Here is a 6000-nt window from a genome sequence, read left to right as displayed (position 1 = left end):
CTTCCCAGAAGACTGGGAGTGGACCTGCCGAACAGCCTGGTGACCCTCACATTGTCTGTGTGGTGGAGACTGCACTGGTGTATCCCCCAGACCCTTATCATACATTTTTTCCCTCACTTCATCTGTAGAACCTGTCTTTCTGGACGGTCTCACGTGTATTTATAAAGAGTCTTGATTAGTTACACCTAATCTTCCATTGAGCTTACTTGGTTCCTCGGAGACATTTATAATGGGATTGAGTTAATTATGAGCAGGAAATATATTCCTAACATGAACAACCCAGGGTCAGAAAAACAACAACAGGGACCAGGGAGGACTGTTTGCACAGCTCCCTGCTCAGCGTAAAGGCGGAAAAAGCAAAGGAGATGATATTGGAAATTGATTAACTCGTGACCTCCAGATTTTTATATTCAGAAGGAAGAGGATGATTAAATGCAGATGATTTTAAATCTAGCCCACCAAAACAGACGGACAGACAGAGAGACAGACTGACAACTCGGAAAGCGGATCCTCATGTGATACCAGACCTGTGTACATGGTTAAGCGGTGGTAGGGCTTGTAGAACAGTCCAGGATAGCGGGTGGCAGGCAGGTTTCTGTGATACCTCTCAGCCAGCAGAGGTCACCCTGGCTCTGTGGCTTCTGGGTCAGGTAGTCGTCTTTGGGTGATTGCAGGACCGGACCTAGACTACTTACTGTTCTGAGGTACTACTGAGGGATGGATGGCTGAGCTGTGGTTAAGGGCTTATGGTCAGTTGCCCATGGATTCTTACTTGGGAAACTTCTGCTGGTGTTCTAGGCTGAGTAGTCGATTTTCCAGTGCACTATGCTGATGACACTTATTGGGGTGACGAAGGCAAGACTGGAGGATCCACCCAGCTGAACTCCTTCCCACCATGCCCGCCTTGGGGCAACTCAGAATTCTACCTGGTGTATCTCCAGATTAAAGTCCTAGTCAGGACTCTGGAGTGATGACCACGTGCTTGGCCATTTTACCTTCCATGTCTCAGTCTGCTGGTCAAGTAGATCTCAGCTAAGTGGGGTCCTCCTGGTGTCCCCTAATCTTACTCTCTACTGTCTTGGCCTGTGGCTTTGGGCCGTACCTTCAGCTGCCTGGGGACACTCTCTACAGCATCTAAGCTGTCCCCTCACTGCCACTGCACCAGTGTTGCCCCTTGGGAATCTGGGTGAGTTGATCCAACTCCAGTTCTCTTGGGATCTGTTCTATAAAGAACTTATAGGATGAGCGGGCTACAGACTTGGTACCCCAAGTCTATAAAAACTCCAAACCATGGATCCTTATAGCAATTGTTAAATGCAAACTTCAGTCTCCACTCCTTAAATAAAAAACCTACACGGGGATGACTTTGCAGTAACCAGAAAGAAGAGAGTGGGTCTAATAGGAGATAAAAGAATAGATCGTAAAGGGGGAGGGAAGAAAGAAAACCTTGGGTTTTCAGCTTAGCTGGCATTTTTGGCCCACCCCAGGGGGCTGTTTAACATACAGAAAACATACAGAAGCAATCAAATGTTGTGAGTAAGGTGCTTTGTTCATTTGGAGGAAGATTCTTCTAAACCCATTTTCTGTCAGAAAGTATCAAATGAGGCATTCCATTTTGTCCCTTTATAGTCTACAATCTTGCCTTTGCCAATGGAACTCCCTTCATTGCCCCGAGGCCTATTCGAAAAGTTTTAATTTCTTTCTTCTGTGATGGTGCCCCATGTCCATACCTAGCTCTGTCTAATGACGTGTGGGAGAAACAGGCTGTCCCAAGCACAGAACTCATGGCCTGGCCTGCCCTACGCCCAGACTTCTGAGGGACCATAATGGCCCAGGGTTATGGAGGAAGGGTCAAGGGAGGAAGCTTCAACCTCAGAGACCTCAAATATGATGGCAGGAGCCTTTCCCACTTAAAACCTGGCACTAGAAAGTCCCCTCTGCTCCTGCAACCAACTGTAGCAAGAATCTATTACCCTGATGGTTACAAGGCTTCAAACCTTGTTTGCACATCACTACCACACTCCAGCTCCTGAGTTTGTAGATGAAGCATCTTGCAACACCCCTGCCATGGCCAATAGTACACAGCTACACAAACCTTGCCCCAGAGACTCTGGCATAAATACCCTCTTCCTCCTAATAAACTGAGCTCACACTCATCTTCGACTGAAAACCTGCACTGCACCTGCTTGTACCCCAGTAAGCCTCCCTTCCTCCACCCCAGCTTGACACGTAACTGGCTTGGCTATTGTGAGCAGGGGAAGTAAACCTAGGGCAGCAGACCTCTTGATGCTTGGGTGGAATTCTTCCTAATCGGGCTAAAGTTGCTGTGTTTGTATTCACCTCCCTAGTGTGGTTTGAAAAAAAAAAAAAGTGAAGCCTGGCTAAACCTACATCAGGAGATTCTCCCATTGTTCCCAGATTATCTTAGAGTCAATGTTAATAGGCCTAGTCTTGAGCTGGTCTTCAGCCTACCATGTGATGAGGCCCAATCCTTGTATATGTGTGTGCTGGATAGTTTTACATCAACTCGACACAAACAAAAGTCATTTGAGAGGAGGGACCCTCAACTGGAAAAGTACCTCTACGAGATCAGGCTGCGGGCAAATCTGTAGGGCATTTTCTTAATTGATGACTGATGGGGGGGCAGTCCATTGTGGTGGGGGCACTCCTAAGCTGGTGGTCCTGGGTTCTATAAGAAAACAGGCTGAGCAAGCCATGGCAAGCAAGCCAGTAAGCAGCACCCTCCATGGCCTCTGCTTCAGTGGCTGTCTCCAGATCCCTGTCCTGCCTGAGTCCCTGTCCTAGTTTCCTGAGATGAGGAACAATGATATGGAAGCAAAAGCTGGATAAACCCCTTCCTCCTCAAGGTTCTGGTGCTTCATCACAGCAATACTGATCCTAACTAAGACAATATGTCTGTCGGATTTCCCCTTTTAACCTCTCCTTTGTGTGTGGAAGTTTTCTGTTGGCACTTCTGGCTAATCTCTTGGCTTCTGTGTCATTCCCATATATTTTATTCTCCTGGTGATTTTCTAAGAATACTCCTTCATGCATGTACTGTTCTGGGGCTGGGGGCTGGCATGGCTCTTAGAAGGGACAGTGTGACATGGTTTCCTGCCCCTGGAGCAGAGCCAGCAGGGCGTGGGCCTTCACGAGTGTTGACAGTTGTTGGGGCATAAGGCTCGTTTGTATAATAATGTACATATTTTCATGTTCCAACTTCAAGGAATGTTCTCCGTTAATGTTAATGACTCCATGATAATCAGAGTAGCATGAGTCCAGGATTCAAAGAGGTGACTAATATCTTAGCAAAGTGGTAAATGCTGAAACCTTCAAGACAACCCAGAAGGCTGTGGAAAAGAACTCTAAAAACATGGGTTCAAAAATATATAATCTCTCAAGTATGCCAAAAATAAGAATGCAATATGAATTATACGAAGGGGCTTCACAGATCTGGAATAGCAGAGGCAGCTGCATTAATAAGCCCACTTGTCAGAAAGATCAAAGGCAGGTGGATTCCTGAGTTCAAGGTTAGACTGGAACACAGTGAGTCCAGGCCCTGGCATGGTGGAAATGGTAATTTCCAGGTCAGGGTCCTACCCAGCTAGCTTATTGTCTGTGCTTAATAAAGGCAGACAGATCTCTGTATTCTTTTGCAATAAAAAAAAGTGTGCTTGCTGCCTCTTAAGAATTGGGGGAAGGGGGAGGGCTGAGATCAAGAGATGCTGATTCACAGGATAATCAAAAGGGAACCTGGAGTCAATGAGTGGATTGATAAGTAAAAGACTGGGCTTAGGGTCTGCAAGAGTTGAGCTATCCAGAGAAGTTTTTAGAATAGCAGGGGAGAACTGTCTTGAGCAGAGGAGAGAGAGAGAGAGAGAGAGAGAGAGAGAGAGAGAGAGAGAGAGAGAGAGAGAGAGAGAGAGAGAGATCACAGAACAGGGGCAGAGCAGTCTGGAAAGCTGTCTTGAGCAGAACACAGGCTGCCAGATCGGACCCATGATTTGACTTCGAGTCATTTGTTTTTGCCCCTTCTTTCATACACCCTTCTTTTACACACCCCTCTCCAAGCTGAGGCTGTTCCTTGACATTCTGGCTAGTGCTTCGGGGCACTGTCTAGCTTAAGCATCTGTTACTGAGCCCTGTATCTGATCCCGGTCCCTCTTTCATGCCCTTCGGCTCCTGTAGTCATTTAACACAGCTGGCCCCCATGCTGTCTGCAGATGTAACTGGCGCTCTGGTGGGGGGAGTAATTTCAGCTGGTCCCTTTCACTCTTCTTTGAATATAGTTTGCCCTGGTTTGTTCTGTACACATTTAGCTGGAATTGGGCAGGGTCATAATATGTTACTTGTCCTTGGAGGGAATCTTGTGTTTGATTTGAGTCTTAATCCTCAAGGGAGAATGGAGACCCTTTTTATATGTGTTTGTTACTTTTTACGTCTCTCTGACCACATTTCTGTAAGAAGCATCTTGGATGAGAAAGAATGTCTTTTGGCTAATGCTTTGTGGGGAATGCAGTCTAGCACTGCTCCGGCCACTGGGTAGAGACCCTGGGCAGATCAAGAGGTAGAGATGGATGCTGACAGATTGAAGGCTTTCTTTGTTTATTTGGTCTGGGACCCCAGCCCATGGGATGGGACCACTTATATTCAAAGTGGAGCTTTTCCTTCAGTGAACCCTCTCTGACACACCCAAGAGTGCCCCATGGCTGCCTACATGTTTCCTCAGCTAACGTAGCTGGCAGTGGAAATTAATTGTCATGTCAGGAATGAGGTCCTGTGAGGACACTCCTTTCTGAAGAGTCTGTTGATAAAGGCCCAGATAGAGAGTGGAACTAGAAAACTCCTGTAGAGGGGTTTACCTTATCAGTAGTTGTTGGGGTTCACAGAGGCTGAATATTAGACCTACGCAACGCAAGGTGCCCCTCACGGAACGTCTCAGGATCGTTTGGCTCTCTTCTGAATTAAACTCATGGTGTGACTATAGTGCGTGGCCCAGCAAGATTTGGCTGCCCGTTCAGTTACTTTGTATCCAACACTGACTTACATGACCTTACTTAGTTCATAATTTCCTCAACTAGGTTAGTTCTAAAAATAAAATGGAAACACAGCTCTCTCAGCTCTTCTGAGCATTCCCCAAGACAAGGCTCATTCTGCTTCTGAGACGTGAGTCCTGGATTGGTATTTATGGAACGCTGAGCACAGGATCTGGTATATGGCCGTTACGATTTTGTTCTTAGTGCTTATTAAAATAAATTAAAAATTAATAAATAATGAGTCTCCAAGAGCTGTGATATTGAGTCCAAGGTGAGTCACCTGATCCTCTCTGGAGGTCATGAAATTCTTGCTTAGCTATGTAAAAACTTAAAGGGAAGGCACTTTGCATGATGCACTGTTGAGCAGGGCCACAAAGGCCTTTAATCTGGGACATTGGCTACACATAGACTCTCCTTTGCAGCACCTTTCCTACTCTTCACTTAAATGGCTACAACTAAGATTAAAATAAAACTAAGGGTAACATTAAAATGAATTAGTGCAAAATAACATGTAATCACATGTATTATTGCATATAATTACATGCAATATTATATGTAGTTTCTATTATGGTTATACCTAATTATTAATTTTAAATTAATAAGTTAAAATGAAGGTGTAAAATAAGTGCTCTTAAGTGATCAATAACTAAAGTAAGTCATCAAAATTAAACTGAATTTTAACCTCATTCCTTATGTGAGCCGGAGAAACGGCTCAGCCAGTAAAGTCTCTTCCAACCAAACTTGAGAACCTGAGGGCGAGCTCCAGAATCCACATAAAGGTGGAAGGAGAAAACAGAGTCTACCAAGCAGTCCTGTGGCCTCTACACGCGTGGCATGGCATATGAGAATCCCTACACACACACACACACACACACACACACACACACACACACACACACACACATGCCACGTGTGTGCACATACCCCACATATGATAATAACAAATAATTGAAAATTAAACCAT

The sequence above is a fragment of the Rattus rattus genome, chromosome 10 (genome assembly GCF_011064425.1).
Source record: "Rattus rattus isolate New Zealand chromosome 10, Rrattus_CSIRO_v1, whole genome shotgun sequence".
NCBI classification, from domain to species: Eukaryota; Metazoa; Chordata; class Mammalia; order Rodentia; family Muridae; genus Rattus; species Rattus rattus.
Note: the sequence above shows the minus strand (reverse complement) of the source record.